The 15,796-nt window shown below is 36.1% G+C and overlaps 1 protein-coding gene across 10 annotated transcripts in view; it reads left to right on the top strand.

Moving 5' to 3' along the window:
• LOC122638130 overlaps nucleotides 1-15,796 on the top strand; it is a 55,254-nt gene that overhangs the window by 3,417 nt on the left and 36,041 nt on the right. Inside the window, exon 1 of one of the 10 annotated variants that reach the window (XM_043830839.1) lies at nucleotides 15,145-15,271. The exons of the other annotated variants lie outside the window; for them this stretch is intronic. The gene's annotated coding sequence lies outside the window, so the exon portion shown is untranslated. Of the gene's footprint in view, nucleotides 1-15,144; nucleotides 15,272-15,796 lie in introns of those variants that run through there. 10 annotated transcript variants of the gene reach the window in all.

Here is a 15,796-nt window from a genome sequence, read left to right as displayed (position 1 = left end):
AAAAAAAAAAGAACAAGATAAAACAAGAACCGTAAAAAAATTATTCTAAAAAGTCTCAAAAAAGAATACTGTGAATACGAATCGAATCTTTGATCTATTTAGCTATGTATACTCGTCGTACAGTATGCTAACTTTAAAATCAAGAAATGTTATGGTTTAAAATCAAAAAATTTAGGCCTATTCTATATACGTACGTTTATATATGTATTAAGAAATCTTTCGAAAAAATAATAATTGATTTTTAAAATGACCTAGAGGAACTTTTGTCTCATCCTATATATACACACATATATACATATAGCATATATATATATATATATATATATATATATATATATATATATGAGCTTACGACGGTTATTCTCCTCTAGTAGGAAAATTCGATGCTTTGGCTATTACCTATGGGGATCTTACCGGTATCAAACCGTAATGGCCTATGGTGCGGACCAGTGACGGTCTTTCTCGAGTTTCCGCACGACGTGATACTAACAGCGAGCTCGCTACGAAGCAAGGACGATGTGTGTTGTGTTGCTCATCGTGAAACTTATCGACAACCTAGAGAGAAAGAAATAGGAAATATATATATATGAGAGAGAGAGAGAGAGATAGAAAGAGAGACGAAGGAAGGAAAAGAATATGACGTAGAAAGAAATAGGAAATGTAGGAGAGGAAGTGGGAGATAGAAAATATGAGATAGAGAAACATAAAGAATATCTGTGTTCATGTGTATGTGTATGTGCATATGTGTATGTGTGTGTGTGTGTGTAAGAGAGAGAGAGAGAGAGATCGTACTAACGTCGCGACGTTCTTGATATACATATCTTCTCTTTCTCGTTTTGGAATGTCGTTCTGTTCTCTGTCCTCACTTACATAATTGTATCGATCCTTAGACAGTTAGTAGTAGTAGCTATTTCTCTCTCTCTCTCTCCCTCTCTCTCTCTCTCTCTCTCTCTCTCTCTCTCTCTATCTTTACGTCCATCTGTCTGTCTTTCTGTCTGTCAAGCCGGCTTTTCATGATCCACCTTGACGACTGGTGCTATTTTCGACTGTATTATCATCCGCGGTGTCGGTACAATGTCTTCTACTCGGATTAGAAACTTAATTCCTCATCCGCTTTCCCGTTGCCAAGACGACGTAGTCGTCCATCAACGCGCATAATTAAGTCTCATTAGAATCTACTTATTATAATCGAGGTGCGGTTCTGTCGTCATTTAAATTCTTGAGAATTCCGAACGAACAAATCCGACGGCCATTAATCAATCGGCTTCATAGATTTTTTCTTCTTCGATTGATTTCTTTTATTCTTAATATCTACGATGTTTGCGTGGTTTACACAGGTGCTACTTATTCTTTTTGTTTTCCAAGTTGTGTTAAAAAAAAAAAAAAAAAAAAAAAAGAAAGAAAAAGAAAAAAAATCGAAACGTTTGTTGCACTCGATGTGCAGGATGGTGAACGTGTGTAAAAAGTCATCGCGTTTTTAATAATAATCTTTAGACGTTTTTATTTCTTTTTTCTTTTCTTTCTTCTCCTTCTTCTTTTTTGTTGTTGTTGTTGTTGTTGTTTTTTTTTTTTTTTTAAGGCTATCTCGAGGAAAAAAATAATCAAAGCGCCGTCGTTACACTTATTCGATGTGAAAGAAAGGAGACCGTAATATGTATATATTCACGGTCATGTTTTTATAATCTTTGACGCCCTTTTCCTTTTTTCTCTTTCTTTCTTTTTTCATCCCTTATTATTCTCGTTAACTAGAGTATCGAATAAGAGCACCGACAAATCGTACTTCTAAAACAACATGTTCGATCGGTCTTCTCGTCCCGATTTTCCACGAATCGCGGTCGGTGCGGCGCGACCCGACGCCGGGCGTCGGGTCGCGTCGCTCTTCGATGGACGACGAGAAAGAGTAAAGAATGAAGAAAGAAGGAAGATAAAGTGAGAGGAGAGAGAGGGTATTAGGATGAAGGGAGGGGTGGGCTGACGACGACGACGACGACGACGACGCGTTCTCTTCGGGTCGAATCGTCGACCTCGTTGCGGCGCCGCGACGCGAGCGCGTCAACGAGCCAGACGAGGCTAGATGATGCGTCCACCTTTGTCTAGTACTGATTCTACGTCGCCGATTGGTTGTAGATCATCCCTTTCTGATCATTCATTGGTCAATGTTTATTTAACGTTATTCTTTTGAAGTTGATATGTATGTTAATAATAAACGTAACTTTCTTTTATATTGAAATATTTGTTGAAGTTATCACGAATATTGTATTGTATACTAATTGTGTGTTATTTTATATCGATATTATATATATATGTATATATATATATATATATATAAAATAATATGTTAATATCAAAAAGAGTAGAATGTGATAACCTCACAAATATTTCAATATAAAATGGTACGTATATATTTGCTTTTTAATAGTGAAGTATATATAATATTGTATATACTGAAAAGATGTTGTAAACATCTTTTTTTGTTCTTCTTTTTTACATTGAACTACTTACAGGGAAGTAAACCTGTTTACTTTTTGATATATACCATGAATATACATACATACATACATATATATGTATATGTATATGTATATATATATATGTATATGTAAGAAAAAGAAAAAGAAAGAGGAAAAAAGGAAATTCGCATCTTTTTTCTCCCTGTTCCCTCCCCTTCAGCCTAAAGACATTAATAATGCGTCACGAAGTACAGGTGTTCGATCCCGTGTCTCGTGCTTGTAAGCAGGGTTTGATACCATGCTATTATATAGCTTCGAGCATTTTCCAGTTACGCGAGAACGCACGTATACGAGAGTGAGAGAGATAGAGAGAGAGAGAGCGAGAGAAAGAGAGAGAGAGAGAGAGAGAGAGAGAGAGAGAGAGAGAGAGAGAGAGAAAACTACCCTAACCTCTTGCGACACGACGATGGTGGCGTTCGACGTTCGCAGTTCGATTAGCGCCAATGTTGCTCCCCTTCATATACCCCTTTCTCTAACATGACGACGAATATACATACATACATGAATATATATATATATATATACACATGTATGCATGCATACATACATACATACATACGTACGTACGTACGTACATTGAACGATTTCAAGTTTATAAGCGTTACTCAAACGTCCTATATACACCGATTTATACATCCAAGGGGATCGATCATATTCCTAAAGCATTAACTCCGAAAAGTAGTTTTCCTTGTTTTCTAATAAACGATGTTATGGTTGATATTGATTTGTAGAAGTTGTATTGAAAGGAACGATTTATTTGCAATTAAAAGTAAGATCGTTTAATCGATTGATTCTTCTTATCTAACTTAACTTCTCTAAATGTTAGCTTTAGATATATTGATGGATAGATTGAGAGATTGAGATGGAGAGAGAAAGACAGGGAGAGAATGTTAGAATATAACAAGATATATTATTATTATTTAGAGTTATTAACCCTCTTTAACATCATGTAACTTTAAAGTAAGACATACACACACACACACACACACACACACACACATATATTTGCTGTTTTATTTTATTTCACTATCACATAATATTCTTACTTCATACAGATATCCAAAATCTTCAAAATTTTTTAAATATGTAAATTAAATATCTGTGTAGAGACGAATCAAAAAAAAAAAAAAGAAAAAATTGATTTTTATAGTGGGTTATATACATAATCCATGTAATGAAGTCTATCGGTTGACTCTTAGTAACTTTTCAAATACATATAGTAATAGAGTACAACTTTCATACATATAGCAGTCATACATATTTACAGCTCATGTTTGTAACAAATAAGAATCAAGGTTAATTCGTAACATTGTTGCTGGGTCAAACTTTATGCTTTCGGAAAAAAATACAATATTTTACGATGAATCGTAAAGATAATTTTGTTTGAAGTTAAATCGATGGATATTACATGGAAAGAATTAAACGACGCTTGTAGAAGACATTCAATGATATTTTCGTTGATCGACCGTGCTGAGGTGGTACTTCCTTCCACCTCTTCCTCTTTTCTTTCCTTCTTTCCTTCCTTCCTTCCTTCCTTCCTTCCTTCCTTCCTTCCTTCTTTCATTCACTTCTTTTTCCTTTCTTTTTCCTTCCTTCTTTCGTACATTCACCCCATTCGGTGTCTACCTTCTGTATCTCGTCGATCTAATTCTCTCGTAAGCACGCGGGTAAAGGTTTGATCTTGACGAGTAGCGCGGCTTCGTCTGCCTCTTTATTCGCCTCGACTTGAACGACTTTACGGCGAACAAGAAAGAGAGAGAGAAAGAGAAAGAGTGATCAGAGAGCACCTCTCGAGCTTTTTCCTCTGATCCACCCTCTTTCTTCCTTCTAGTTCCACACCCCTCCCATATCCCTCTCTACTCTATCCTACTCTATCCCTTCTCTTCGCGAAAGGCCTTTTGTCGATGCGTAAATTGTCGAGTCTCCATTTCGTACCTCCTTCTTTCTACACTTCTTCCTCTTATTCAACGTAGACGAACACCGCTTTTCAATAGCATATACTTATATATCTTTGCGTATCTTCTTCTTCTTTTTCTTTTTTTTTTCAAACGATAATCTCCCTCTCTCTCTCTCTCTCTCTCTCTCTCTCTCTCTTTTTCTGGTGGTTCTCTCATTTCGTAGATCCTCATAATCCACAAAATTAGTTCTCTTCAGGAGCTCGAGCTCTCTTGGTTGTATCGATGTAATCTTTGAAAAATTAAAAAGGACGTTCTTAACCTTTGACGATAATTATGAGAGATAAAAAGAGAAAGAGAAAGAGAGAGAGTTAGAGAGTTAGAGAGATAAAAGTTTTGTTGGAACTCTTAACGGTTCACTCAATCGAAGGAAAAAGTTTGAGGACCACTGCTACGAGTTACTTGCGATCGATCCGATTCATTCTAGAGAATACTACTACTCCTTTAATAACTTTTATGGGAAATACATATATATATATATATATATATATATATATATATATATGTATGTAGAATGTATGTATATCATATGTATATAAAAATCGGGCAAGCGCAAAAAAAATGGGTGAAAAAAGGTTGTTGCAAAGTGCCTTTTAATAAGGACTGTTATTGATTGCTCTGTACCTTTCGGAATAACATCGCGTAGAAAATGGAGTCCCTCATTGGTACGACGGCGAATGATCAAACGCATGTTGCGTTTATCGTTAAACCAAGGATCCATTTTCGTAAACGGTAGGAGTAGATAATAGATCGGTAAATCTCGTACGATGTTCAACGTTAAAGCTCTTTATGATAGCTTTCTCTGTGACCACTATTCTCCTCTTTGTAAATGGCGGCCGTTTTAGTCAGCAATTTCGAGGTTACATAGATACGTATATATGCGTTTTTGGATTAACGCGAGAGTTGCGAGTAGTTTCTAGGTATTATATTACATGCATTGGTTACAGGGGAAAAAATTGCGTGACGTTATAGAGTGAACGGGTGAATGAGTGAATGAGTTAGTGAACGAATGGGGTGAGTTAGTGAATGTATAGTTAGAGTAAATAACTAGTAGGACTCTGATAAATACGGCACAGTTTTTTTTTTTTTTTCCTCGAAGTAAATAACTCGAGAAGAGAGTCGGGCGGTCGGCCATTTTGTATTTCCTCTGGAACGAACATTCTTCGTGTTTATTATATAAAATAAAAACTCCAACAATACGAAAATAACATATTATCGGCGCCTATAATATGTCTATAATAAAATATTATATACATATAATATATATTATATATATATATTATTTATTATTCTTAATTTTAATAGAATAATTAATTTTCACTCATAAAGGCAAAGAAAATAGATCATTAAACGTATTAATGAATTTCTGTAGGAAAATTTTATTTCTCTCTCTCTCTCTCTCTCTCTCTCTCTCTCTCTCTCTCTCTCTCTCTCTCTCTGTCTCTTACTTTCGTAATTAATTTTGTAAATCGAAGTAAGTAAAGAAAAGGAAATATATTTGATATCGGTGAAACAATTGCGGGAACGTAAAACGATTCTCGCGAGAATACGTTGAAATACGTGAGTATCAAAACATGGACGAGCTTTACCTGTTCCGTTTCCTTTCTTCGCTAATGCGAAATAGGAAAACCGAGACGAAACCAGAGACGAGTACGATGAGCGCCCGCGCGAGCGTGAAATGGGGTGGATGAAAAGGGTGTAGAAATAGGAGGAGTAGGAGGAGGAGGAGGAGGAGGAGGAAAGGGTGGAGGTAGAAATGGAGGAGGTGGAAGAGGGGGAGAGTGGTATCAAAGCGCGTGCAACGAAGACGGGTAAAGGATTTTAGCATCCGCTTGACCCCGACCTCCTTCTTTAACCTATATTTACGAGTATTTTTTTTTTTTCTTCATTCTTTCTTTCTTTCTTTCATTCTTTCTTTCTTTTTTCCTTTCTTTTTTGCATCGGCCATGTTTTAAGTCGACCGCCATCTTTTTTCTTTCGTTGAGACGTACTCGTTAATAATGTCAATCGGAGATATACGATCGGCTAATTAGTAATATCGAAATTTCTATTATCTTATGTATATTTTAAATTTATATAGTGTTTATATTTCTTTTTTTAATATTAACGATTTTTATATTAATTGTATCAAACAATATGAAGTTATTGATCAATACGCGCAAAAATAATCTTTATTAACATATTAGAATATTGGTAATAAATTTTGGGTTTTAGGATTGTAATATCTTTTTTGCTGAAATAGATAATAATATTTAATAATATTAGATATATATATATATATATTAACAAATTAATTATATATTAAACAATCCAGTAAAATTTCTCACTAAAATAGTCCATACAATTTTCACTTTAATATCAACCTACTTAGTTTCTTTCTAACTCTTGAGTCACTTAACTGTGTCTGTAGCGTCTTCTCATTTCTCAGCTTTATATTATATTTGCTATGTCGTTTCTCTCGTAGTTTTCGTCGTCGTCGTCGTCGTCGTCGTCATCGTCATCCTTGCGTGACGTGTGATATGCTTTACGATTTTACGCAATGAGCACGCGACGCACCGTACATTATGACGCGCATCACGAGTCCTCGACGTGAAGTTACTTATAGAGAGAAAGAGAAGAGATATAAGAGACACAGAGAGGATACAAGCAAAGAGATACGAAGTGGATGCATTTGGAGGTTAAGAGGAGAGAGTGTGAACAGAAGATACCTTGTTCATAGCCGACAAACGTTTGATAATCTCTCTCTCTCTCTCTCTCTCTCTCTCTCTCTCTCTCTCTCTCTCTCTCTCTCTCTCTCTCTCTCTCTCTCTCTTTCTGTGTGTCTCTTTCTGTCTCACTTTCTGTCTCACGTGCTTATTCTCTTGTCGACAAAATTGACGAATTGAGAAGGAAAGAGAGAGAGAGAGAGAGAGAGAGAGAAAGTGTTGTCTAAAAGGTTATGACATTAAAGGGAAAGTTCAGTGATACTACTGTTTCTTTTTCTACCTTTCATATAACCTTTTTTTTTTCTTTTTTGTTTATTATTTATTTATTTATTCCTTTTAATTTCGTCTGGATTTTTGTTTTTGTTTATTCTCTTGTTGAAGTATGAGAAAGAAGAAGGGGAAGAGGATTGCGTAGTCTAAAAAATTATGAATTACTTTCTTCTCTCCTATCTTCTTTGTTCTTTCTTTTTTCTTCCTTTGTATACATTTTATTATTGCTATTATTACTATTATTATTATTTTATTCATTTTTTCTTTTCTCTCTTTTTTTTTTCTTTTTTAATAATTTGGTTTGGAACACTGGAGAAACGCAAGCTAAATAGGGAAGCAAAACGTTGAGGCCTTAATGAGAAATACTTTTTAATGGTCATTATATAGAAATTTTTCGTTGGAACGTTTCAACGATCCCCTTTTACATCGCTACGATTTTTACGAAATTACGATTGCGTCATTGCGTGCTTTTCTGATGTAAGTACAGACTGATCGTGAGTTATGTGACTTATTGTCCTGGTGTACATACCGAACTCAACGAATTTATATATATATATATATATATATATATATATATATATATATATAAAACTGAATTTTTTTAATTCTTCTTTTTCATTAATTTTTTATTTCTTAATTTTTTACTTTTCATTCCATTTCATTTTATTTTTTATATATTTCCAATAAATAAATTTTAATTAAAATGGTTATAAAGTAATACGTGTGTGTAAAGTTGTGAATATGTAGATATGATGGGGATTGCTTTTCTCTTTTTCTCTCTTTCTCATATCAAAAACACGAATAAAAATTTGTTTTTAACGAGTTACGTGACACTCGTTTCATGTATTATACTAAGGACAAGCAATAATGTCTCATCGGCTATATTTCTTTTCTTCTTGCCTTTTCTCTCTCTCTCTCTCTCTCTCTCTCTCTCTCTCTCTCCTCGTTCTCATTCGTTGGTTGAGAAGGTCGTCAGAGTAAAAATATTTGTCCTGAGACAATATCGTAGAGCTTACGAATGAACGAGCTAACGAAATGAAACGGTGGTAAACGAGCGTATCGTACTTTTACGATCCCGCGAATAAAAAAGGTGTTTCGGATTCTCTCGGTGAGTTTTTCCAACGTCGAGTGCGAAGGATAACGACAACGATGTCGGCGACGACGACGACGATGACGATGACGACGACGGATTAATGAGTGGACCCGTAATTAAAAATGTACATAGTTCTACATTTCCGGCTATTGTTTTTCGCCGATGCGAGAATACGAAATGGAGATGAGAATTCTTTTTCTTCATTTATTTATTTATTTTATTTTTGCCTTCTATTGTTTATCTTAATAAATTCACTGATTTCTTGCTCTTTCTTATTTTTTATGTCTTTTCTTTTCTTTGTTAAGTACCCGTTCGATGAAAAATTTTTATATAAATATTATCGGGAAAATTTCTTCAAAATGACATGTTTCGTGTATTAAAAGATACGTCGCGTATAAATGTGAGTATGAGATTTGGGAAAGGAAAAGATGTAATGAAAAAAATAAAATAAAAAAAAAATGAAATAAATAACAAATTGGAAAATAAATTCATTACATATATATATATATTATATATTATATATTCATTACATATATATATATATATATATTATTTTTGGGTGATATATATAATATATATATATATATATATAAATATAGAGCTCTGAAAATATAAATCCGTCATCACTTGTTGCGAGCTGATTCTCCTACTCGATCCTATCGAATATTTTTCCCGCGAGTTTCACGTGAAACAAAAGTTTATTAGATCGATAACAGGATAATCGTATCGATATACACTGCCACGAGACTTCATATAACTCGCTTGTTTGTTTGCTTGCTTGCTTGCTTGCTTGCTTGCTTGCTAGTTCGAGAGAGAGAGAGAGAGAGAGAAAGAGAAAGAAAGAGAGAGATAAAAGAGTAATAGAACTGTCGGAGAGCTTACTCTCGTTAGTTACGCCCGTTGACTAATTATCGCAGCGCGTTATTTTTCCCGGAGAATACACGCATGTACACACGCGCACACATGTCGTGTCATACCTCGATAAATCATAAACGCCCATTTCCAACCTCGAATATTAAACTTTAACGATTCTTCTCACAATGTTAAACGACTCTCCGGGGGTATATCTGCTCTGTCTGTTTGGGTGCATAAATATATATATAGTAGATACATGTTGAAAAGCGAAATACCATCTTCGAAAATTCATTCTATAAATTTTCAAGTGAGAGAGAGGAAGATGAGTTAGGGAAGAAAAGTCCCAGATAGACACATATATATTTCTCTTCTTTTTCTTTTCATTTTTTTTAAGAATAGAGACAGAGAAAAAAAAAGAAAAATAACGGAGTGTGGAGAGATTGCTTGTAAGAAAAAAAAAAAAAAAGTGCGAAAGTATCAAGTAAGTACTTATACCTGATCTTTTGTTCGTCGGAACGAAAGAGTAAGTCCTCGAGGAAGTGATTCAAGAGGTTATTATCTCACGACTAAATACATTTTTACAGGCGGAGTCTACTGTGATGAGGAGAGCTTTTATTATCGATCCTCAATTGCTACACAATTCATACATTCATACATACATGCATACGTACATACATATGTACATACATACATACATACATACATACAAACATACGTATATCATATATGGATTTCTTTTTTTTTTTTTTTTGTTTAATTTTCCTCTTCTCATTTTTCTAGTTCTTTTTTTATTTAGGTTTCTTTTATTTTTGTTATCGTTGTTTTCTTTATTTTTTGGCCATTGCAACATCTATCGATGAATTGCAGGAAGTGAAGGCGACTGGATCGATAATGGCACTGTTTCCCAAATTACATTCTATGTATGTGTATGTGTACATGAGGAGTGGGGGGAAATGGGAATATACATTCATTCGTGTGTTTATTCCGCTGTTTACTTGTTTGTGTGTGTGCAAACGTGTTGGAAACTGGCAGAGAATCACGAAGAATAATGCTCTCGAAAGAGAGAGGAACAGAAAGAGAGAGAGAGAGAGAGAGAGAGAGAGAGAGAGAGAGAGAGAGAGAGAGAGAGAGAGAGGTGGATGGATGGATGGATAGATGGATGGATAGTAATCTCTCTCTCTCTCTCTTTCTCTCTTTCTCTCTCTGTCGTCATAACGCTAGTGCAAACAACGTTTGGTCAGCATTCACAGCTTGGCTGTTGGTAGAGGGTTGACGAGGTATAAGAGAGACAGAAACAGAGAGAGAGAGAGAGAGAGGGATGACGATGGTCCAGAAGCTCGCTCCCATCTCGGTCGGTGCTTTTTACACCGTGTAGACCTTTTCCTGCGTGAATTAACTTACGCATAAAGGGACCACCCCTTAAACGAGTGCACTTCTGAAAAGGCGTTCCTACGAAATACGTAAGTACTTTGGTGATGGTGGTAAAACGAAAAGAAGGAGAAGAAGAAGAAGAAGGAAGAGAAAGAGAAAGAAGGAGAAAGAAGGGGATGGAGATAAAAAGAACTTCTTTAAATTCCGACAGCTCGATAAAGGTTCGTTGGCTACGACGTGAATCGTGACTTTACGTTGTGTTGGTTGGTGTTACTTTTGCTTTTCAAACGCCATGAAAAAGGATAGAAAAGAAAAGAAAAGAAAATAAGAAGACGATGGAGAAAGAAGGAAAGGAAGAAAAGAAAAGAAAAGAAGCATGAAGTAAAAAAGAGAAAGAATGTTTTAAATTCATCGAGCTCGCACGAATTCTTTAACCGTTTCCTTTGTGAAATCGCAATGCGGAGGTCGAAATCATCACATCCTGCGGCACGCGCGTCCTGCATTAGAAAAATCTTTTCTCTCTCTCTCTCTCTCTCTCTTTCTCTCTGTGTGTGTGTCTTTCTTTCTCTCTCTTTCTCTCATTCTTTCTTTCTCTCACTCTTTTTTTTCTTTTTAGCTAATCGATCCCTTTTGGATTTTTGATTCTAGTCGACAAAGCAAAGAGAGAAAGGGAGAGAGAGAGAGAGAGAGAGAGAGAGAGAGAGAGAGAGAAGGAACAGACGAAGAAATATATATATATATATATATATATATATATATATATATCGACCTTCTCGATTTTACCTTACCCTATACCATCTCTAAGATTCGAGATAGTGTGACCCATTCGAATCGCTAAAGCTTTCCTCTCCAACTTCTCTTGAAGTTCGTTCTACGACGATAAGAATTCAGTGATATTTCGAAAAGGAAAGAATTACTTTGGACTTTTGTGAATAAGCGTGAAAAGGCCGTACAATATTAAGAAAGAGAGAGAGAGAGAGAGAGAGAGAGAGAGCGAGAGCGAGAGAGAAAGAGAAAGAAAAAGAGAGAAGACGGGAACGACGAGGACGACAACAACGACGACGCCCCACGTTGAATATCGAACGAGAACAAAAATATTCGTATTCGTCGGTCCGAATTATTGCCCCTCTTTTTCTTTTACCATGTTTCATCGTCTTTTTATCGTCTGTCCTAGAAAAGGAGGATGCCAGCTAGCTAAGACGTCAAAATAAGCAAAGAATGAGATAGAAAGAAAGAGAGAGAAAGAGAAAAAATAGGAGGATGAGAGAAAGAAAGAGAGAGATGGGTAGTGGGGGAGGGAGAGGGAGAGGGAGGAGATAGAAAGAGAGTGAAAATAGTTGCTTCGTGTGCTCGCAAAATCGATACGGCATTCTATCCTCTTTCTCTCTCTCTCTCTCTCTCTCTCTCTCCCTCTTGCTCTCCCTCCCTCCCTCTCTCTCCCTCTCTCTCTCTCTCTCTCTCTCTCTTTCCTCTTTTACGTTAGCCAAGTAAAGCATTTGTGAAGTCGAAAATTGACAAAACTTGGTCCTCGTCAAAGAAACGAACGACATTGACTCGACGTCGACGAAGATTGGCCCTATTCTCTCGAGAACGAAAAGACCAATGAAGAAAAGAGGAAGAGGGGAAAGAGAGATAGGATAACAAGTAAAAAGGATAAAGGGAGGAAAGAGAAAAATACAGAAGGATGAGGATCTGTAGGAAAACAAGAAGTAATGTATGATAGAAACAGAGAAGGAGAAAGAGAGAGAGAGAGAGAGAGAGATTTGGTCGATGCAGTCGGGCGGTGCAGTGCGGAAGGCAGATTCAAAATGTGCCGATTGTATCTGTTGGTGCCAGTGACCCCCTATTGATTCCACGCTCAGCGAAGCACAGAGCAGACCCTCGCTCCCTCTCTCTCTCTCTCTCTCTTCCTCTCCTTTTCTTTCTCTCTCTCTCTCTCTCTCTCACTCACTCACTCACTCACTCACTCTCTTTCTCACTCGATGCCACGCCATCCTCACCCTCTTCGCCCTTTCTACCACCCTATCCTTCTTCTCTCTCTCTCTCTCTAACACACATACACTCTTTTCCAACCCCCTCATTCTCTTTATCCCTCTGCTAACATCGCTCGTAGCACGATCACCATTACCACTATTACCACTTCTACTACTACCATCGCTATTGCTATCACTATCACTACCACTACCACTACTACTACCATTACCATTACTATTACTATTAACAACGTTCTCTGCTTGCCCGACTGGCACGCTCCATCCGCGACGATGGCGAACCTACAAGGTGCCTTACACCTCTCTCGCGGATAGGCGAAAATCATTTTAACCTTTATTGAGTGCCTAGGCCGAAGATAGGGAGGCCAACTCCAAGTGAGTACTCCCTTGATACCAACCCAACCCGATCTACCCCATTCCTATCATACTCACACTCTCTCTCTCTCTCACACATACACACACACACACCACTCTTTCTCACCCCCCCCCCCCCCCCCCCCCCTCCTTCCCTTCTCCCATTTATACTGTACTCAATACTAATGCGTTTTCTCTCACCTATGAAATTTTCTTCCTCTTGCTAGACTAAAGTTCTTCTTCAGATCGAAGTCTTTCTGTTCTTAACAAAGATGACATGTTTTTGCTTCGAAACAGAAAGAGAATTAGATAGGTAGACAGAGAAAGGGAGAAATATATATATATATATACACATATGTACGCATGTGACATAAAAGAGTTGTAGTCGAACATGTAGTTGTATGTGGTATTATCAACTATCTTTATATATATATATTTGTATGTATGTATGTATGTGTAGAATAACGAGATTACGATATAGCCAGCGAACTCTAGGAAATTGGATTCATTGAATTACATCTTCTCCGTCGTCGTCGTCGTCGTCGTCGTCGTCGTCGTCGTCGTCGTCGTCGTCGTCGTCGTCGTCATCGACGTCGTTGTCGTTGTCGTGATGTCGTAATATATGTAAGTATATTGTACATATAGGAGCAACGATCTATCGTTAGAGGTAGAACTCGGCGAAAGTTAGAGGAAATAAATCGATCGCGGATGAGTAAAAATATTGGATTAGCTATGTGGTCGGACTCTGTCGAGGCTTTTGAACATGTTCCCTGGCTCGGTTATTGGTCTCTGGAGCTTGATGCGTGCTCGCTGAATTTACGCACGCGATTTAATCGAATTATTTCCAAAGTCGTTTGTTAATGACAGGTCACTGGCCCGATATACGCCGATGTAATATATACCTAATATATATATATATATATATATATATATATATATATATGTATACTATATATTATGTATGTAGTACAAGTGGACTAGTTCATATCGTTGGAAAACCCGGTATTTGTCTCGTGATATTCAATGAAAATGACACGTGTATTTTAATGAAAAGGAAAATTGGAAAATTTTTGACTGAAAGTCAATCCAAAAGTCGATACACCTATGTATTTGTGTGTATATATAATTTTACACGTACGTATATGCTTTTTCGTAGTCCAAATATGTGAAAGAGTATATATATATATATATATAATATAAATAATACTATATAATATGTGTGTGTATGTGTGTGTGTATGAGTACGGATCCTGGATAAGTACGGATATTATCTATATTGGAGGTAACAGGGATAACGTATATCGTACAACGATACAAATATAGATGTTTAAATATAAAAGGAAAGTCACACAACGCAATGGAAGCTTCGATCGATGCCACGCGATTTTTCTTTCTCCATTAACTAACGAGAGATAAAAAAAAATACATATTTCACATTTTCTTTATATTAGAATCATTAGTATTTCTATTATTATTAGCATCATTATTTAATATTATCATTCATCATTTTTTTTGTCTTTGTATATTCATATTCATATATTTTATTTATCATTATTACAATATCATCATCATCATCATCATCATCATCATCATCATAATCATCATAATCATCATCGTCATTATTATTGTTATTACGTGACATATATACGAAAGAAATAATCTTAGAAAATATCTTTCCTAACATTATAAAGAACTTGATTTATTTCTTCACGAACTTCATACATATATATATATATATATATGTGTGTGTTTATATATATATATATATATATATATATATATATAAAATCTTATCATACCGTACAAAGTGGACTTCGAAGGTGCGATAGCTTTCGCGAAGTTCACCTCGTAAATTTATAGGTCCTTTCTTTTTTAAACGTGTCCACCCGGTTCAACCTCCCTCCCTCCCCCCGCGAGAGCTTTTTCTAAGGATTTTCATTCTCTCTTGCAGGTCTTCGTCCGCTACTTTTTTCTTCTTTTCTTTTCTTTTTTTTTCTTTTCTTTTTTTACTTTCTTTTTTTTCGCTTAAGCGCGCTCGACCGTGTAAAAACGGTGTTAACGTTTCACCGGGGGTAAAAAAGAGAATGGAGGGGGAGGAGGTACCAAAAGTGAAGAGAAAGAGGTGTTAGAGAAGGAAGAAGTAAAAGAAGGGTAAAGTAAGCGGCAGGTAAGCCAGTAGTCAGCTCTCGTGTACCCTTAAATCATTTACAACTTACGAGCTATTCGAACCAACATCACCTTTTCTCTCTCTCTCTCTCTCACACACACACACACATTTACGTGTCAGCAGAAACATGCGAATTTGTAAAGTCTTTAGCTAGCTTCAGCAGGACCAAGATAAATTTCTTCTACATTTTCCTCTGGCCACCCCCCTCCCTATCTCTCCTCCTTCAACCCACCTCACCCACCTTTTTTCTTAGGTTAAATGAGTTTCCTTATTCCTCGCTGATGTTCATTGAATCTTTTAGAGAAAAAAAGAGAGAAAGAGATCTTCTTATCCGTACAATCTCCTCCGTCCTCTTTCGGTGCTGCGACGAAAAAATTTATCTTTCCCTGAATAATTCCATTCTAACCATTTTCTTCGTTCATTTCTGATGTTTTTCTTCTTTTAAAATTTTTTTTTTTTTGTATTGTAGTTTTTCCGTTCCTTTATTCTTTCTCCTTTTTTTTTTTTTTTTTTTTTTTTTTTTTT

Source organism: Vespula pensylvanica, chromosome 2 (assembly GCF_014466175.1).
Source record: "Vespula pensylvanica isolate Volc-1 chromosome 2, ASM1446617v1, whole genome shotgun sequence".
Taxonomy (NCBI): domain Eukaryota; kingdom Metazoa; phylum Arthropoda; class Insecta; order Hymenoptera; family Vespidae; genus Vespula; species Vespula pensylvanica.
This window is presented reverse-complemented; position numbering and strand designations above follow the sequence as displayed.